Below are 21,998 nucleotides of genomic sequence, written 5' to 3' on the forward strand. Positions count from 1 at the left end.
CCTATAGAAGGCATATAAAAGCCTTGCTGAGAGCATCCTGGCATTTAACATGACAGTTTGGTATGGAAACATGGGGTTGAAAAACAAAACCGAACTGTCCAGCATTGTGGCAGAAAAAATAATTGGGAAATAGCAGCCCCAGCTCTATGATTTATATCAAAATATAGTTCAAGTCAATATAAGTCATTTGTCCCCTCTGTAATAAAACTACTCAATGAATGTATGAACTGTACATGTAGTCCCACCACTACCTATTTATTTATCTATTTATTTAGGTATCACATACTGTTGTTGTGATTTTATGTGACACTTACGTTTTGCTTGTGTGTTTTGTATTTCTATGGGAAAAGCCAAAGACAAATTTCCACAGCAGTGGACGATAATCTCTAAATCTAACTCTCAATCTAACTGGCAATCTGACTTTTCCAACTGCAAGCTGTCTGACTTAAACGTTTCTTCAAGAAGCCATGCCAGGAGAGTGAGTCAGTAAAGTGCAGAATTCTGTCCAAGATATTCTTCTTGAAACAGATTAATCTTGTGCTTATGAACCCACTGTTATTTGTGCCTGATCACTGAAATTAGACAGTTGGACTCCTTTTTGTCGACATCCAGAATATCCTAGAATATTCTGAGCAAAGCTATATCCAAGGTGAGCCGAGTTCCCATTTTGACTAACTTGTATCTCAAGAAGACGAACTGCAAGATGCTACTTTGGCAGAGGTAGCAGCCTAACCAACGCAAGCTGCTAGGCAGTGCCAGGCAAAACTTTCTCTCTCTTCTCTGTCTGCATCAGGACCCTCCCAGCACAGAGAACCTGATACGGAAACCCATCTAGCTTTATTTACCAGATCAAAGTTTAAACTCATCAAGGACGTTTGGCCAACAGATTGTTGAGTATTACTTCATTATTAACATCCTAATTCTCAAGATCTGAACTGTTATCCCAAACGCATTTGATGTTTAGTTCACAATAGTAAATGCATATTTACTAGTGTCTAAGAATATAAAAGTGATTTAACTATATGAGACTGATAGAACGTAGAATGTGACACAATATAGTCAAAGTGTTTTTTAACTTTTAAGTTATTAACTCTGATCTTTGTAATCCCTGAGTGAATGATCAGCATTCGTATTCACAGCAGATCATTTCAGATATATTCTATTACATTGTTGCAGTTTATCAATGTATTGATTATATCAATAAACTGCATAATGTATATTTAGAATCCATGCATGAGACTGTAAATTATGATGTTAGATTGGTTGTTAAAAGTCAAGCACAATTTACTGAAACAATTTCTGATTGTAATTCCCGATTTATGATCTGTTACAGCAAATTAAAACCCCCAATCTCCTACAGTACTGTACATGTTTCTCTTGCCAATAACTGTGCTTTCTGTGTGAATGCACTAGTCAAAAAACTGTACTACCCCTTGTTCATATCAATGTCTTCAGAAAAAATCTGAATCTGTTTTCTTCAGAAAGTACTTTTTGCCACAGAGTGTAGACGGTTTGACCGTGCCCCAGCATGTGAATGTAATGTAACATATTAAGGTACCAAGAATTTGTTTCTTGCAGTAGCTCTTAAAACATTTGGTTTAATGCCTTGGCTCTTATACAGTCCACAATTTTTATCAGAAGATCGATCACCTTTTCATTTGATGCCCCGCCACCCATGTGTAAAAGGATATCCCAAACTAAATGAAACATTCACAAATTCATTGTGTACGCCAGTAATGTTGGGTACTCCTTCTGTAGTGGATTTTATTATACACATCTTCTTATTCTATCAAGGTATTACTGCGCATAGCTCCACCAAATAGCATGGTAAAATATTGGCATGATAACCCACTCTGATCAAGTATAGCAATCATCCTTTCACATGACCACAGTACCTTTGATTAACAATTACTCAACACTGGCACAGGTGGGAAACATTTGCCTTCCTACAAAAAGGCAAAAACACCTGGGATTGTCAAAGAACCTTCAAATTAAGGCAAATTCAGTTTTAAATTTTCATGCAAAACGGTTTGAGCTAATAGTGTAGGTGATGAAACATTAGCATTTGAATACCAGCTTCTTTGTCCTTTCCAGGGTTTTACTGTATATAAGTAAGCCCCTGCTTTTAGCAGGTGTTCAGCACGCGCATGAGAACAGAACAGAACTTTAGGTTAGGTTAAGTACTCTCACCATTGCTACCTTAGAGATGTGCACCATGAATATCACTGGGTTAAGTGTACTGGAAATATTTGACAAAATAATTGGACTAACATCTAGTCACTAAGGTAACTTAAATACAGGCCCTGGTCTGTTCTAGAATGAAATATGAGCCTTAATAGGTTGCAGTGATCCTTGAACGTCTGAGTAAGATACAAAAAAAAAGCATGAAGTCAGTATCCTGTCTTCTTTCAAGAAATGGCTGGATGAGATCCTAAGATTAATTAGGTATTAAAATTAGCTATTAAATTAACTATTATCTACTAAACAGGCTAGATGTGCCACTTTTCATTTGTAACATTTCTTATATTCTTAATATACACACAAGCACCAATAAAGAAGTTGCAGTAACAGTTAGGTCAAACAAGATTTGTCTTAAGCGAATGAGAGAATTACTGAATGTTGACGAATGCTCATAACTGATTTATTGTAGTGGATTAAAATACGATGCCTTGCAAACTCAGATAAATTATCTTTTAAGAAGATATTTTAACATCAGTAAAATACTTGAAATGTATGTATATATTTTTCAAGAGTTGATAATCTGTAAATTTAAAACAATATTTTGGTGTAGTCATCATTCTACTTTCAAAGGCCCTGTCTTTGTTCAAATTTAATAATCTAGTTACAACCACAGCCATTAAAAACAATTCTCAGCATCACCAAATCACCAGCCTTAAATATACTGTCTAGCTCTCTGGTTCAATTGATTGAAATAACAAATGATTTAGCACTCTCCTCAGTGACAGAGTTCATTACAAGACCAAAATAAAATATTAATTTTGGACAATTTTAAATTTACTGTTGGTTGCATTTCTAAAAGCAGAAATTTAAATTGAATAAAACAAATTTTACTCATACAGTATATACTGTGCTGTATACAGTATACATTCTAAATTTGCTATTATTCATGTTATTAACTTCTATTATTAATGCATTATATATTCAAAATATTTAATAAATTAAACCAATTATTTGCTTACTGCAAACCATTTTTAAAAATCCTTTTTAAGTATGGATGAAATAATTTACATACAGTCTTTTACTATATGCAAGATATATGAAGTTATAACATTATATACTGTATAATAACATTACAAAAATAACTCTGATGCATACATTTAGTGTTCCTTAATGGGAGATATTTCAGACAAGCTCCTGGAAGTCATTTTGATCAAAAACGTGGATCTCACATGTGGAAAGGGTACAATTTTGCAACACCTACATCCATGGGAAAGCCAGTTACAGTAGGCAATGGTGTTTCACACACAAATTTTATCTTCAGATATGGATTAATTTAGCACTGTAACTAGTTGACAAAATAAGACCGATTTAATAACACACCTTCAGGCTTGTTGGCTGCTGGATATGAGAAAATTTTATTTCTTAAGCAGGAAAGCTTTCATACAAATTGATGCAAACGTGCAAATCGATAAACAGAAGGCCACACACATTGAACTGGCAAGTCTGAAAGCACCACACCCTTTTATTATTAAAAACAACCACAGATTGTCTGTTGATCAGCAGATTTGCAGAGGCTCTCCAAGTTATCAGCAAATACAGAAAATATTCAGGCTTTTACCATTCATGTGACAATAGCATAATAGGTGTTTACCAACTCAAAAACCGAACTGCCCTTATACCTTGTCATAGCTTTTACTTGTTACAACTCTTAAAAGTTCATTTTAAGTAGGAAATATGACTACTGAATGCTCCTTTAGGTTGACTTCAGAAGCTGGGAGGTCTTAATCTGCCAGTTTTAGGAATTATGTTATAATTATGAATTATTATTATGACAAAGACATATTTAATATTCTGAAGCTGGGGCACTTTCATAAGTGGTATGAAATTAAAGGAGGCCTGATAAAAAGGTAAAAGATGATTACTGCTCAGCCAACAAACTTAGTGCAGCTAGAAAGCAGTGAAAAGAGGCTGCCAAACAGAAGAAACGCAGACTGTTAAAATATCTGTATTTCTAAAACATCATTTGTCAAATTCAAATTATGTTGTACAGTATATGAAACATTTTAAAGTTTTTTTAACAGCAAGGGAGAAATGTCTGCTTGAAAGTCACAATAATTTCCTGTTGAGTATGAAGAAGGCACCATGGCATGGGGACTGAGAGACATCTGAAATTTGACAACTACTTATGCTGAATAAACATCACTGGTTTCTTCAGAGCACAATTCACAGATTCTAAAACCAAAATCATCCAATTTAAACCCAAGAAGGCATGTGGCAAGAATTAAATGCAAAGTTTAAAGCACACAAACTAGGAATGACCAAAGATAAATTGACTACAGGAACAAAACTAATTACATTGTCGACTCGGCAAAAATTGTGACTGAGCACAGAAGAGGCTTTAGTGGAGTCATGCTTTCCTTAAATATCAAATGCAACACACAAATGATTGCCAAGTCAACAATCTAAGGTAATGCACTGGTAGTTCCATTTCCAATACTGTCCTATTAATCTTTTCATACACGCAACAATTTTGGAGTCACTATGTACCAAATGATATAGACTTAACCGTTAAATAGGGCATAATGTTTTCACTCCCATACAGAGATGACAACAATAAGAAGTGGTCAAGAATACAAACAAATTGGAAGAACATTAGAGGGTCAAGCTATAAACCGTAATATTTGACTGCACAGAGCCAGTGTGCCTTCCCTGCTGCAAACAACTGCAGTAAAGAAGGAAGTCTTGCATTTTGATCATCTGGCCAAAAAAAAAACACAAAAAGAAGGGTAGGAACCTGTCAGTTCGGTATTTGTTTAGCAGAGCATGTCTATGTATGTATGTTAATGATGCATTCCTTTTTTCACGCTAATCACTTCTTTTAATCTTTCTTTGTCCTGAACATCGAAGTAGTCAATCACTGGCTTCTCCTGCATGGGCTTGTGCCAACTGCTGCCGTTGCCAGTCCTGAAACAAAGCAAGTCAGAGAACACACCTCATTAAACTAGAAAAGAAATGTTTCTTTTCCCAATAAAAGGAATTAAAAAAATCAAAAGCCATAATGTGCAAAGAACATTATGGAAAAAAAGAACATAGCTACAGTGGTACGAAAAAGTAAATACACCCCATGAAAAGGTTTGTCTTTTTATTACAGTTTGGGACAAAAGGATATTTGATCGTCACTTCAACAATATTGATAGATAAAGGTTATTTTTTTTAAATTAGGTCACATTGAAAAATCACTCATTTGTACTATTTAAATCAACAGAAATGCAATTTCCTTGTGCGGAAAAAGTTAGTACACCCCTACCTTTATCATTGCATCAAATGTCTAAAATTAGAATCAGGTGCACCAAAACAGTTGCAAATGATTAGAACATTGTTAGAGAGTAACTTGGAGGGCACTGTCTTAAATAAACATCAGAAATCTGTGGTCTGGTTTGGTCTTAGCATTTGAGGTGTGTGGCTACATCTTGCCAAGATCAAAAGAGCTCTCTGTGGCCCTCAGAGGAAAGATTGTTGATGCCTATGAGTCTGGGAAGTCATTTCCAAGCAATTTTTAGTCAATCCCTCCACTGTCCGAAAGATCAACTACATATGGAGATGATCTATCCAGGCCAGGTTGTCTTGCCAAATTCAGCCCAAGAGCTGACCAAAATATGCTGCAGGAAGTCTAACCCCAGAATAACATCAAGGGATTTACAGGCAAGTCTTGCCTTAGTGAACGTCAAAGTGCATGAGTCAACCATCTGAAAGAGATTGCACAACTTTGCCCTACATGCGAGGTCAGGAAGGAAGAAATATTATGCACAACTGAAGTTTGGCTACAATGCCAGATGTCTTTTCTGCCTCAGGGTCTGGCCAGCTTGACATCACAGAGTCAACCATGAATTACACATTGTACCAGAGAGGGCTTGAGGAGAATGTGAGGCCATCTGTCAAAAAGCTGGAGCTGAACCGTAAGTGGACCTTGCAATAAGACAATGACCCAAAACACTCAAGCAATTCCACAAAAAATGGCTCAAAAAGAAGAAATGGAGCGTTATGTAATAGCCAAGTCAAAGCCCAGATCTTAACCTCATAGAAATGCTGTGGGGAAGCTGGCAGTACATACAAGAAAGCCCTTGGCCAGCACAGTGGCGCATTGGTTGGCATTGCTGCCTCACTGAGCTGGGGCCCTGCGTGTCTGTGTTTATGTGTGCCCTGGTATCCTGTCCAGGCTGTACCCCTTTCCAAGACAGGCTCCGGCTCCCCTCGACCCTGAATTCGATGAGGCGGTTAGAAAGTGGATAAATGGATGGTAAATATTCTATATTCAGCTTAAGGCCTACATAAAATAAAATAGACCAGCCGGTATTTCCAGACAATATCTTTAGCCTATGGTAGAGCACACCTTTCTTTGGCATTTAAACATTTTATTGACATGCCCCCAAAATGCAAGATTTCTCTTTAAATGTCAAATTTGATCGATTTGATGAAAAACTGGAGTTTTCAGTTCAGTCACGCTCTATACAGGCGTCCCCCAGCTTTATGCGGCTTCAGTCTATGCGAATTTCGCTTTTATGTGACTGAACCCTTTCTTCCAAGTATCCTCTTTGTGTGAAAAAAAACGTTTTTATGCGATCTGTGGCGGTAGAGCGAATTCCGGTGAAACACCCAGAAGCCCGCTAAAACGCACCGCACAAACTATATATAATAGATGCAGACCCCAGTAACGAGAGAAGCCAGTATTTTAAACGTGGTCTTTATAACATCCTGACGCCTTAAAAGGAACTGTGTGCAAAGAAACAGAGACTGGCTCGGCAGGCTAGTATTATGCAGTTCTTTAGGCCACGGACTTCATCTCCTGCTCCAGGAACTTCCTCTACTACGTAATCTTCAACCATCAGCACCCCCATCTTGTTCCCTTGAGCCTTACTGTCTGCCCATTTTGATGAGTGTTGATTTATTTTTTGTTAAAATAATGTCCCAAATAATATGTCAAGTTTAGTTTTAGTTCTTAATGTATGTTAGCATGAATTTACAGGATTAGAAATGCAATTGGAACACCGTTCCACGCAACCCCTTTTTCCCGCAGGTTTAAGGGACCGCTTTAAGCGTTTTCCCTTTTTGCAAGGTTTTTGCAGAACATAACCCTCGCATAAAACGAGGGATGCCTGATCTGGGATTTTGATCATGCAAAATAATCCATTCACTCATCTTCTAACCGCTTCTTCCAATTCAGGGTGTTGGGGGAGCTGGAGTCTATCCTGGCAAGCAATGGGTGCAAGGAAGAGTACTTCCTGGATGGGACGCCAGTCCATTGCAAATGCAAAATGTTAATTCTCAAAATTCACAGCAACTGCTTGCTCTTAAAAAGACACCTGTGCTCATGTCTGTGCTCATGAGATTTAATGAGCTGATATCAAGGTTTATGTGCCCAAAGGGTTAACAGATCACAGCTAAATGGAAATTAAATGTTTCAGTCAAACCTCTTAGGTAGCAGACCTGAATATTACATTTAAAGGCCAAAAAGCTGTATAAAGACTAAAGAATGCAGGACCTATGACATTTTTACACTGTTGTATTTACATTAAAATATATATTAGGCCAACAGAGAAAAGATCAATAAAATGAACTAGGCCAGAGTGCATTGTATATTCATTTTCTTTTATCTTTCTATATATTTAAGAGCTGTAGGTTACCAAATGGTGTAGATAACCATCAGAGACAAATGTTACAATTCTATGAGGAGGATTAACTCTGAAGAACTAAAAACATTACGATCTGTTAAGATGTACACTATCATTGTACATCACTGTCAGAAGACATGACCAGATTATCCAAAACACTTTGTTTTAATATGATCCTATTTAAGCTTTTCCAGTATTACTAGTGATGAACAAAATAATGAAAATTGCTGTGTCTTGCAAAAGTATATAGACCCTTATACAGTTTTTACATTTTGCCTAAAAACTTGTTATGACATTTTGATGGATCACATTGGCATTTACAGACATTATTTCTACCTCAAAGAAAAATGGAAAAGTCACCGAATAGGTGCACAGAATTACCTTAACAAGCCACAGAATTATCTGAGTGTCTGTGTGCATTATTTCAGAATAACACCTATCTTTGTCAGGTTGAGCATGTCAAGCCACAGATTCAACCATGAAGACAAAAAGGAGCTTTCAAAGCAAGTTTGGAATAATAAAGTCATTGAAAAGCAAAGATCAAGAGAAGGAAACAAAAATATGATCAGTCTCTGAGTATACCCATGAGCACAGTCTACTCAATCTTTAATAGACCGGAAAGTTTGTTAGGACTGAAGGAAAAACTGGTGAAGCAAAGTCCAGGCAAACACTCAGGGAAAAACAGTTTCAGTCTGCTACAGTTAAAAATGGAATGAAAATTCACCATTCAGCAAGACAACAACCCAAAGCACAAGGCCAAATCTAAATGAGACTTATAATAGAAAATAACAGTAATTGTCCTTGAATGGCCCAGTCAATATCTTGACTTGAATATTACTGAGAATCTGCAGAGACTTAAAAACTTTATACCAATACAACAGACATATTTCAGTTTTAGTCTTTATAGACATTTAGTAACTGATCCTACCCATAAAAATCCACAGCTTGAACATTCAGGTTTTTAGTAAAATATTATGCTTAAAACAATTTGAATGGACTATTTTGTAATTTACAAAATAAAGGGATTCATAGGTATGGTCCACAAATCACTGCACACTTAGTGAGCACTACTCAACACAGCACTTGCCAAACTCATTTACGTCTCCAATATCAATAGTCACTATAAATTAGAACGTTATCCATATAACTTTTGGGTGCAAATATGTTTCCATTGCATGACTAAAATGAAAATGTATTTCTTCTACCAAAGATTTTGTAAAAAACAAAACTAAAATAGCAATAACTGGCCATTTCTGTTATTTTACACACAGACAAATACAATGACTTACTTATTATTTAGCTGTTTAATGTAAGGGATTGGGGGTGGAGGTCTCACTGCAGCTTTTCGCTCTATCAGTGCCGTTTGCGTAGTGTTAGGACAGGCAGACTTTCCCCTGGAGGGACACACAATCGCATCAGATGGTTAAATGTCATGTCTAGCTTGAAGAACGACGCCTTCAGATAGGAGGTTTTCCGGTACTGAAACGGAAATGTTTGAAGAAAACTCTCCTACAACTGGCAATTTACAGCTACAAATCAAGCTGAATTATTATTTGAGAACAAAAAATCTAGATTAAATGATATCATTGCAATACAACAGAGATCAAAACGAGGAAAAGAGGGAACTCACAACAGAACTAAAATGAAGCCTACTGAAGGGGTGTATTTAAATAAACTTGCAAATTAATAACTGTCTATACAAGATTACAGTTTGTGGAGCTGAACCATGTAATTTAGCTGTAGTTCTCTGTATAAGTCCTACAAATTAATCCAACCATGCGAGTCCTTCCAGATACACGTTTTGATTGTAATGAGGCACACAACTGCAAGACATGGTCTGTATGAGGAAACAAAGGACTGTCACGAGCACCACAATGTTTCAATATCTGTATATCACTGGGAACAAAGTTGCTATACTCTCTAATAGACAGCCAGGTGAAAGTAGACATCCCTGTTGAGTGCCCAATCAGATACAAACTGAAGGGATATTACTGTATTTTCCTAGTCTGAACACATGCTACAGAGGTAAAGTCTAGATTACGGACGGAATTACTAAATGAGTCACCAAACCCAGATTGTTCAAGGACAAGTAAAACAGTTTCATTCTAAATGATCAAATGCCACTTCTGAATCTAAGCAAAGCCACATAAAAAACTGACTGGTGAGAGGTTTGCTCTTCAATATAGAAAAGTACCATTATGTTATCAGAAGTCAATGCGCCCTTTCATAAATCCTGTCCAATCGTAATATACTGTATTAGATGCCTTATGTAAGCTTTTAGTTTATTCAAATTATGATAAAAGCAATACAACAGCTCCCAATGAAGCATTTATTGACCTTCCAAAAGGAATCAGTGTTTACTTTTTGCCTGTGAAATGTTTTCAAAACCACAGTGGTCTATATAGAGCATTTAAAAAGTCTGACTTATTGCCATGTCGTGTTATTTGCCAAACCGCTTTACCATATGGTGTTGAGGGAAGCCGGAGCCTACCTGGCAAGCAACGAGTGTAAGGCAGGGTACACCCTGGACGGGGTGCCAGTCCATCGCAGGGCAAGTGCAAGCCAATCATACATGGGGACAATTTGGAGGCCACGGTAAAGGCCAAGGGGGGAAATTTGGCCCGGACACAGGGATAACTCCCTACTCTTATTGGGAAATGCCCGGGGATCTTTAATGACCACTGAGAGTCAGGACCTCGGTTTAATGTCTCATCCAAAAGACGGCGCCCACTACAGTATAATTTCCCCGCCACTATACCGGGGCATTAGGACCCACACAGACTGCAGGGTGGGCGCCCCCCGCTGGTCCACTAACACCACTTCCAGCAGCAACCATAGCTTCCCAGCAGGTACTGGTACGGAGCAAGCTCAACCCTGCTTAGCTTCAGTGGCTAGCCAGTTGATAGCTGCAGGGTGACATGGCTGCTGGCAGTCTGACTTATTATTGCAACAGATTTGTCAGAAAAATTACAATCTATTTTCTAGCAGGTACACTACAATTGAATAGATTTGATTATGCCGATTAACATTTGTCCTCAAAAGCGTCTCCTCTGAAAGTCAGGCTAGCAGTAAATGTGGCCACTGCTGGAAGCCATACAACTGCGAGACGTTTGCAACAGATTGCTGATGCTTGTCTTCTGGGATTCTGCCCTATTGCTCATAAGACTGGACAAATACATAATATATATTAATATAATATATATTATTTCGTATATTAATTTGTTCAGCACAAAGTTATCAAAATGAATAGATCTGTTTGTAGATTTATCACATGCTGTAGATGGTTTAGAAAAGGTCTCAAGCATTACCTTGACCATTCTCTATGATGTTAAAGAAAACTAAACTTGCTGAAGTTAGAACCATCCTACTTAAATTTTGATGCTGCTTCCAGGCCTGTTAATACATGATATTAAAAACTGCTTTATCATAGCTGCTGGGTATAACAAGGAGAGCAATGAATTGAAAAACAGACGTAAGAATATTAGGGTGTTACTGTATTGTTCAACCAGAATCTACGGTTTTGAAATGGGCATCAAGCAAGCAAGTCACACTATCTGTAAACTGGCAGGAGTCTGGGATTTGAAATTGGGAAATACTGGAAGGAGGAGAAGGGCAATTACGTTTGGATTGAACAGCCTGGAAATCTGAGACGGTTAGATCATGAAAAATACTAGAAATCTGCAGGCCACCATTGATGCAATAATGTATACTGTGTCTATATAGTAGATGACATGCTCTGTGAGACCAAAACAATCCAGCAGAACGAGAAAAACTGCAACAAAATTGGAGTGCGGAAATGTTGAAATTCCTTAAAAGCAGAAGACTAGATGACGACTATTTTGAACACATTAGCAAGTCTAAAGATTCTCTTAAAAAACAGTGGTTTGGTATACTGCATGCCAAGATCAAAGCAAAAAGCAGATCAGCCATGAGTTCTGTAGGCAGAAGTCTCAGATGAAAACAGGATTCGTGAAAAATGTGCTAACCTGTCTCTACCACCTGAAGAGCAGGACTTTTCTACAAAGCAAATATCGGGGTAGGCTAGTGCCAAATTTAAATTGGCACTAGCCTACATAAGAAACTCAACATCAGGGTTGAACTCATTTAACAGCAAAGCCTTGTGTGTTAAAGAACAGGTTAAGTGTTAAGGTTCTGTGCGCAGACAAGACGGAATAATATCAATATCTGTATTAGCATGTGGAAGAGAGATAAAGAAATGGCCGGTAGTCACAACACCAGGATCACAATTCAAAGCAGCTCTTCACCAGCTCTTCACCTGCTGTCTGACGTTCCAGCTTTTCTGCACTTTTTAGAGTCTTTCCTCATTGGCTTCAAGGACAAGTACGACAGCTCATAAATACGAGTAAGAAGAAAATGTTCCTAAACAAAATTACAATTTGTTAACTGGCATGAAGTGTGGATTTATTTCCCCCATTAGCACTGGTATGTTAAAAAATATGGAGTTTATTTTTTATTGTTTTACAAAAATGGTACAGTATTTACAGTCACTTCTCACCTTGCATCATCCTTCAGGCTGTCACTATACTTGGTGGAAGAGTTGCGGATGTTGAAAGGATCTGCACTCTGGTCTATCTGCAGAGCCTCAGCAAAGCGCCTTGCAGGCGGAGGGAGAAAGTCAGGAAGTCACACCACAGTTGAACATAAAACTTTACATTTAAAGCACAGCTTGCCATGTGCTAGGATAGGGTCACTTCTAGCTCTGACCCATGGTGAGAGCATGTTTACTCTGTTTCTGTACTAGGAAGACTTAAAATCTAGAAATCTAGCCCAGACATGTGAACATGACAGAACTGCACAGCCAGGTATCTCCATTAACAACCTATTCAACCAGCTAGAAAGTGCGACGATCCTGTTGGTCAAAGAGGCAGTCAGAGGTTGCTAATCAGTAATGCAGTAGAAATACAAGAGAAATATGTATATGAGGCAGCACGGTCACTGATCAAAACAACAAATCAAGAAACAGACCAGTGTAGGTTGCTGCAGCACCAACACTTCTTTGCATCTGACTGGAATTGAGGGGGGTTTATTGTCTTTCACTAAATATTTCTGCCACGCATTCACGATCTATGCAAAATGTAGCCATTTCATGTGCCAATCGCCAAAGTGCAGCATTTTATAATTCCTGTACATCTTTTTTTCCCCACATTCAATGGAAAATGCCATGATTCAGTTTCTGAGAAAGTGGTCCCAACCATGTTGTAAGTGTCCTTGATTATTGCAATTGTATTCAGAGACATAAAAAATGTAAAAAATACTCCATACTCTCCTACTCCATACTCATTTGTTTCATCTTTAAAGCTGTGTAGTATAGTATATCAATGTACTGTAGCTTGTCACTTGCACAAAACATTACATCCTTTAACTTTAACCAATGCAGGAGAAATGAAAGGCAAACATACTTCAAACCATTTGCTTCTTTTTGCATTGCAAACCCTAAATGCAAAAATCAGTGGTTTTGATGTCTCAAAAAGGATAGACATAGCCACTGAGATGAGATGACACACAAACACAAACCTCAACAACACCAATACATGGTCAGGTATTTAACAACATCCAAATCTTGGATAATTTGCCTTGGACAGTGGTATTTCCCTTCTTGATGAGTAACACTATCTGGATCTGAACGGGGGACATCAATCTTTCAGGCCTCAGCCAAAACAACATGTGGTGGCTTTTGACTGCATGACCAACCTGACTCTTTTGAGAGATGCACACTCCTCATCACATTCCAACCTACAACATAGAACAGGAGACACATTTACAGGTTTCAGATGCATGTGCTCTTATGGGAGCGTTAAAAAAGGTCAATAACAAAACAAATGAAAGATGAATTACATGCAAAATTAGGAAGATATTGTAATATTTCAATTATAATAGATTTTGCATGATACGATACATATGACATATCCCAAGAGGCATTAATAAAACACTGGATCACGCCATTCATGACGAATGCCCAGTATTCATTTGATGCATTTTTCTATTTCTTATGCACTAAATGCCTCTCAGTAAATTGGTTGAACTTCAGGCCCACATCAAAATACATTTAATGGGCTTGGATGGAAATCTGAACCTGAAAAACAAAGACCCTGCCTTGAGGATATTGTTCTATTCTGTAAATGTTGATGATAACTCAGAACACATTATGGAGCAGTATGGACAATCCTAAATCTCAGGGCCAGCAACTGGCTACTAACTTAAAGGACAGTAAGGATCAGCATCATTTTTATTTTGTGTTGACAATTCAATTATTTCAGATTACAAGTCTCCCAAGAAACATTCACTGGCAGAAATATAATGCAATACCTGGCTTTTTTCATTTCCTTCTTTGTAACCAGCTGTCCAATTTCTAGAGTCTCCAGGCTGCAGGTCAGAAAGGCGGCTGGCCATGGCCATAGCAGTTATTCTACAGTAAGAAAAAAGTAAGCAGTTCAAAGTAATAAATTGTCTTACAGTTTCTGTGCAGTTCCCATCTACAACAAGCCTGCATGCATGGAAAAGTACAGATTACAATTGAACGGTTAGCATAAGCTACATTTAGAAAAGGTCATCTGAAAACACATTAATAATATTAACAGCTTTTCTGTTGCGGTAACATGTGTAATACCAAGTACTAACAATCTCCAATAAGACATCAGCATGTAATTAATTCCGTCCAGGATTTTTCTGGTGTTCATGTGATGGACACAGGGTTTACAGACCATATGATATTTGCTGGTTAAAGGACAAAGCACAGTAACAGCTAACACAAACAACTTTTAACTTAAATGTAGTTTGAATGGGGTGATTTAAGCTTTCTAATGCTTACTGCAACAGCTCTTTATTGTATTTGAAGATGGGTTAAAGAGCCTGATTGTGACAATTGTAATGATTCACCACATAAAGAGCAGCTGACTGTCAGTGCACTCTGTCATATTACCTTAAACACACCATGCTGTGCCAGAGGGCTCCAGGGACAATAAAGAAAGTCTCTCCAGTGACTCTCTCTCCAGCCACATTAAATATGTCTCCTAATTATAGAGGAGGTTAATAAAATGCTCAGAAAAGATGACAATCAGTGAGGAAGTCATTTTTAATCCTCACCTCTGGTATGAGCTTGAGGCCTCAGAGCAAATCATGGTCTCCTTTCTGCGCCCACAATCGCACTGAAGCGCCACCTGAGGATGATGCCAAAGAAGAATTAAGAGCAAAGGTTTGTAGTCAGGAATTTACACAAAATAGACATATACAGTATTCATGGCTTTACAGTAAGAAAACAGTAAGACTTCTTTAACTCTACTAACTGATCGTTCTGTCATCTGATTTCACGAGCTTCCAGTCTTTCCCAGTACATTAATATAGTGGGTTAGGTTACCTGACATCCTCTGTCCAAATGCTTTCTAAAAAATTGAAGAAAATCAAACAAAGCAATACAGTACAGGAATTTGTCTAAATAGCCTAAAGGACTTAGTCTAAATTGTTAAAGAGTTTTATAACAGCACCTAATGAGACGAGAAAATCAGCAGAAGGAACACAAGGAAAATAGGAAACTAAAACTCACAAATGTGAGCAAAAAACTATTCCATAAAACAGCACACTCCAAAAAATGTACTACCCACTAATAAAAAGGATGTTAAACAAAGATACTCCCTAACCCAGCAATAAGCAATGTATTTAATCTCTGCTCACTAGACCAGTGTGTTTGAAAATATTTTTCCCAAAATATACACCCCTTTCCGGGCTCCACTGCAGAAATACCTTGGCAGGGCAGGGTGTCCATGGACAGGGAGAGTCTGGGTGGCACGGTGCAGCACATGGGTGACCATACTCCTGCCTCGTGGTAGAACAGGGCTGTTTACAGAGCTCCTCCGTCACACACTCCCCTCTGTGGCAGATCCTTCGACACTTGTGCATCCCACATGGCAAAGCTTTGTTACAGGTCAGGCCGCAGGAAATGTCGGTTAGGTGACAGGGAATATTGCTCCTTTGCTGTAAAAATGCAGATGAAGATCCAGTCAATGATTTGCACAAGTAAGTTAACTGCAAGTGCACAACTAGGAACTTGCCCGACAAGCGAAGCAATATTTTGTAGTGTTATAGCACCACCACATGCATCTTAAAAGGAACAGTAGCAATAATAGCAGTGTGGTGGCTCTGTGGCTAAGGATCTGGGCCTATGGCTGGAAGGTTACCGGTTCAAATCCTGTGGGTGGCAGAGGAATCCTACTCCGTTGGGCTCCTGAGCAAAGGCCTTTAACCCCAACTGCTCCAAGGGCAGTATAAATGCCTGACCCTGTGCTCTGACCCCAAGCTTCTCTCCCTGTCTGTGCGTCTCATGGAGAGCAAGTTGGGGTATGCGAAAAGACAAATTCCTAATACAAGAAAATGTATATGGCCAATAAAGTGATCCTATCTTATCTTAACAGTGCTACTGTAGCTCTCTCAGGACACAGCACTGATGTTGCTGCATCAATCATCTTTGATGGTATTGCTGCATCAAAGCACTATTCAAGGGATTATGTCTCAATTTTGGTATGTTTTAGTTTATTGTATATTAGTCTATTAATAAATCCTATTTTTAAGGATAAAGTCTATTTTATAAGGATCACTGGCTATAAATATATGCACAATTCAATAATATTCATCAGTGCATTTTTCTATAGGTGAGAGGGGGGTTATATTCATAAGAGTCTGCTAAAAGGAAGTCAGCTTTGTGTCATTACAGTTTGTGTTGTATTACCCAAGATGTGTTGAGATAAAACAGGTTTCTAAAAAACAAAGCACTACTGTACACTGCACTCATCTACTCACTTCATGGTTTCCCATACACCATTTCTGGGTGAGGTAGGTACAAGGAGGGCATGTCTCCTCGCTGTGACAGTTATGAAACACTAATGGAAGAACAAAAAAGAACAGTCATATCTTTTTAAAGTACATCTGAAACAATCTTAGACCCAACTGATGAAGGACAGTTACATGGACACAGTTAAGGTTCTATTATGTAACAGCACAATACAGTTCAAATTTAAAATACCTACAGGCTCTTATACAAAGTAAGAGGTGCTGGATATTACAAGTCTTCACATAAGAAAATGAATAAACTCCAGAATCATCAACCACCAGAAATACTCATCTGGTGATCTGACTGGGCCCTGCTGGCCTGAAGTCACTCTTCTGAACATGGACTATCTCTATGCCATGAGCTGTCAAGGAACAGGATGCCTGAAGTATGGTGTTTGTTTCAATCTTCCTAATTAAGTTAAATTAACCTTTAATTCGTTTTGTTTTGTTTCGAACAGAAAGGCTAGAAATTCAACAGCATGCTCCAGCAGAACAGATTTCTATATATATATATTAATTATATGCCTAATATTTAAAAGTTAGCACCTATCTGTTTAGGGAAATTTTAAAATCCCAACTTAAGTGTTCTAGGGAACATTGAACTGTATGGTTACCTATTTAAACATAAACCGGAGAAGACGGCACAAGTACTTATTCACTGGTCGCATAATGACATAACTTCCTCTGGGTTGCAACAAGTCATTAGCTTAACTCCTAATATAGTGCCATAATACCACCATAATACAATCTCAATAGTACAAAGTATAAAGCATGTTTTAGTTAAGTAAAAAACAATGCAAAAGCATCAGTATATCTTTGAATTTGCTAGATCTTTAAAATACCTCAGTACTCTTAATATTCTTGCTTTGCAAACATTCAATACACTCAACTCCACCTAAGGTCGGAAAAAAAGATACGCTTAAATCAATTTTAAAATAATTACAACAATTATAACCATTAGGGAAGCTATAAAATTGGTTCAGATGGTATTGCGCTACTCAAAAGGCTAAACGGAGAGGGATGTGTTGTAAGTAAATTTCCGATAATATGCTTGTACTATAAACATTTGTAAATGTTTTCTTAATTGTATCTGCTTTGGAACAACTGTAATTCACTGGTCATGCCAATAAATCTTTTTGAATTTGAGTCTTGGAATGATAAATGTTGTTTGAGTTATTTACCTAGCTGTGTAAAAACTATGATCAAAAAGGATCTTCTAGTAATATACTCTGGTTAATTAACTTCTTGGCAAACCACCTGACCCTTCAAGAGCTATAGAATGTAGCATAAAAGACAGGGAAGAGACAGCAAGGAGGAAACAGAAAGAAGACAGGGAAACTGAGGCACAGGGAGAAAGAGGAACACTATCACTCTCCTCTTCCTCTAAGCTTATGGCATGCATTTTTTCTTTCTAGGTAATCTCAACCGTATTATTCAGACCTTACTGCCCCTTTTTTTTTATCGAATCTGCCATATTGTAGGATCCTCAGACAGATTCCCATTCTCTTTAAGGCATCTACTGCATGTTGTACAAAGGGTGTTTTAGGGTTATATTTTTCATTTAGGGCACAGGGTTCTTCTCTTGTTGGCCTGTTAAGGTGCCTGTTGCAGTGTTTCAGGTAACAGGGGGAGGATTCCAGGAGAATAGGACTCTGAAGCACAGTTTTGCATGTTGTATAATGTTTTCTGTTGTGTGGTTGTGTTATCTTATTGTTACTATACATTTGTTTGGCCTCAGTTTTGACTTGATTTATTACTCTTCCAGCAGAGCTATAGTAGAGAGTATAAAGACCTCACATGCCTCGAATTGTTTTCTTACCCCTCAACTTTATTTCCTTTTCCTCCGTTTCCTACATAGTAACAATAGAATATAGAAATAATGAATAAGATTGATTGGTTTACCTGGATGATCACATTCATGCTTTCTGGTGCAAAGGTTTTTGCATTCAGGTGGTTTTGTACCACAGGAGATTGGTGGGTAGATTACTGTTTCTCCACAATAGCATGTCAGTTCATCAAAGCCTGAGAGTGAAATAACATTTTTCTTAGAGATGGCATTTGTTGCAACAGAAGCAGGGGTTGATTTTGAGCACACCACAGACCCCCAACACATTAGAGACGTACTGAACTGAATGAGTAGGACAGCATGTCATTCAAGAAGCTCAAGGACTTGCCAGATCTGATGGCTTAATTTACATTCTGCACATAAAAACAAGAAGTTTTAGCAAGATCAAGTTACTTGGATTGCATCTGTCACAAGTCACTTAATTTCAAAGCATTATTTAAGCTAATAAGACTTGTCTTTTGGCTAACCTCAAAATGGTGTGCACAGAAATTGGTGCATTGAAGGTATCTTTGGGAAACAGTTTCCATATTTCAATGCAACCTAAAACTGTAATTTTCTTCATTGAAGTCATCACTTTCCTGAAATTTTACTTTGCTAAACAAAACGTGGTAACCTGTCATTATGGTTAAACATAATGCAGAGAAAACACACAATAAATCACAAAAAAACACAAGAGTAGTGCATGCATGGACTGGGATGCACTTAGCATCAAAATGCCCCCAGGATCAGTGTTGAGGGAAAAGATATCAGAAATACTACTAGATTTTGTTAAGATATTTCAGGGATCGTCCATGTTGTAGTGAAATGTCAGTGCTTCAGGAATTTTTCAGCACATTGTTTTTATGTTTAATTCAAAACTTCGCTGGGGGAAACTGCATTGGTGGAGGAAGCTTACTGTATTCTCACTATTTACCGTTACAATTTCGAATTGTGAAAATACAGTAAGCTTCCTCCACCAATCACATCACTACACCTGTCTCTTGATTCATCTCGGGGCACAGCAGTAGAGAAATGCCGATACCTGTATCAGGAAATACGTGTCTTTGCGGGTCCTGGTTTTGCACTGTGCCACTGTTTAAGCTTGGCAACTGGTTGCTTTTAAGTGACAGCAGAGAAGAAGGCCGAGTACTTACTGGTTTGCCAGCAGGGCTGGCAGTTTCCCCGGTGGCAGGGCTCCTGGCACCGGTGCAGACCGCAGTTCAGTTTATACCCACAGATCAGAGAGCACTTGTGCTCCCTGTCCTGTCAGGGGAAAACAATGGTGTTAGAGGTGTTTAGCAAAACTTAACCACTGATCCCCCAATCTTGTCAATGTCAGGAAGAAAAAAACAACAACAACCTTAATTCCATTCCCATAAAAGACGTCATGTTTTGGTGTGTGTAGTGTAGTTTGTCTCCTCACTGTAATAAATATTTGTTTAACCAAGTGTGCCTGGATTATTACTCTTCTCGACAAAGCTGTGGCAGAGAAATAATTTACGTGCCTCCTACTATACCAACCGCTCGGGTATATTCTGGTGAAATCACTTACAAGTTGGGGTTTATGAAGAATTTTTTCACTTGTTGACTAAACCGCTCAGACAATCTCTTTTCACCATTTCAGTAACCCCCCTCCCCCATTTGTAACAATAACATATAATAAGAATAATCTTTTATAGCCAATGCACTGACATTTTACTAGACAGAGATCACATCAACATAATGCTTTTAACTTTTGTCATCAACCGTGTTCATTAACAGAGGCTCTACTGATCTACAAAGGTTAATAGTACATGTGGGCACCTTTAGAAGTAACACAAGCACTGAGGTACAGATGCTGTCTTGTGGGATTCTGTCCCATTGCGTTTGGAACCCCTAGACGACCATTTGACTTATACAAACAGGATGAGGATGCTTTCATGTTGGGAAGACTCTGGAAGTGAAACAAGCCAGGGCACAGGACTATATCAATGTACAGGAGCCCTGTGAAGTGAGGCTGCCGTCAATAATTACAAGTTGTGTTCTGTAGATATTCGACAGTCCTGTCCAGACCACCACACTTTGACCTGCCCATCAATTGGTCTGTTGTATACAACAATTTATGTATTGTTCTGCTGACGTGCATGAGCGTGGTCTACACAAAAACTTAATATAATGCTGAAGAGGACTTGGTTCCACTGCTTGTAAGCACACGTGAGATGTTGCTCCAGTATATGAATGGCATGAAGGTGCTGTTCTCTTGACAAACAAGGCACATTGCTTTGCTTTTTCTTTCACCAGATTTGACATTCAAAAAGTCCAATAACTGTCACAGTTGTCCAATCAACTCTCATTGAAGATGCAAATGAGTGCTTATATAACAGTCAAAGTCAGTCAAGTATGAAGGTTAGTCATGAATGTACAATTAATCATGACACACAAAATGAAATCAATATGTAAAACACAAATAAATTATTCTTCTAAAGGTATTCAAGCATAAACGGAGTAATAGGTTTCTTCTGATGTTCAGTGTACAAAAAAATGCTAAACTTACTATCTTTAGCCCTGAAGCTAACAGAAACTAACTTGAGAAAACTGTTTCAGATAAAGAAGATAGAAACAAATCCTAAGTTTCATAACATTTTAGTATTTTTATTCTACAATTGTTGAGGGGATTAAATTTTTTTTTTAATATGGGGCATTATTTTCAGGGAGAGCCTTGTAATTTATACTTGTCTTGGATGTGTTCACTTACTTTGGTTTTAAAGCCACATCTGCATTTGATGATGATAGTCAGAGAACAAGGACCACAGCTATCTTCATGGCAAAGTTTTTCACAGAAATGAATGGAATCTACAATCCAGATGAAGAGAAAAGGACTGTGGTTTAAAGCTGAAGCAAGGATTAAGTATTAAATAGGCCATTACTTGCATACTCAGATAAAACGTAAGGAAAATAGGTGGACTGCATTCTCCACATAAAAATGATCAGATATTTTCTTATCAAGAGAAAAACTGTATTCCAAATATTTTATTGCACGAACTACCAATTTATGCATCCGAGACAAAACTTCAGTTTGATTGTACTGCATCAGGAAGTGAAAACTTAAATTATTTAAACTGTTTCTTCAAGGTCAAACTAAAGGCAATCAAGGCTTTCGGTTTCTTTTTGCTCAGCATCATGGCCCATTCAGTTCTCTTCCACCACACGAGAGCGAATCGGGAAGACTAACCCGATATCAAGACCGGACCGGCGGGGAGAGAGCTGATCCGGACGAGCCGCGAGAGCGCTCACCTGCAGAGCCGCAGGGCAGTGGCCTGCCACAGGTCTTCCCGCAAGAAGGGATTGCGTCTGTGCAGCTCCTGCGCTCGGAGTAGCCCAGCTCCATCAGCTTAGACAGCGGAGTCTGCCCGCAAGGACAGGTCCGTACAGCCTGGGGGAGACGGGGGCAGGACTCGCAGGGCTGCGGGTGGCAGAGCTGGCTGCACCAGTGGATCTCACAG

General features: G+C 38.3%; 1 pseudogene; it reads right to left on the bottom strand.

Annotated features, from left to right (window-relative positions):
- Positions 1–5,021: 5,021 nt before the first annotated feature.
- On the bottom strand, positions 5,022–20,641 carry LOC148832916 (transcriptional repressor NF-X1-like; annotated as a pseudogene).
- Between the last annotated feature and the right edge of the window lie 1,357 nt (positions 20,642–21,998).

Source organism: Atractosteus spatula, chromosome 6 (assembly GCF_055471065.1).
Source record: "Atractosteus spatula isolate fAtrSpa1 chromosome 6, fAtrSpa1.hap1, whole genome shotgun sequence".
Classification (NCBI taxonomy): Eukaryota; Metazoa; Chordata; class Actinopteri; order Semionotiformes; family Lepisosteidae; genus Atractosteus; species Atractosteus spatula.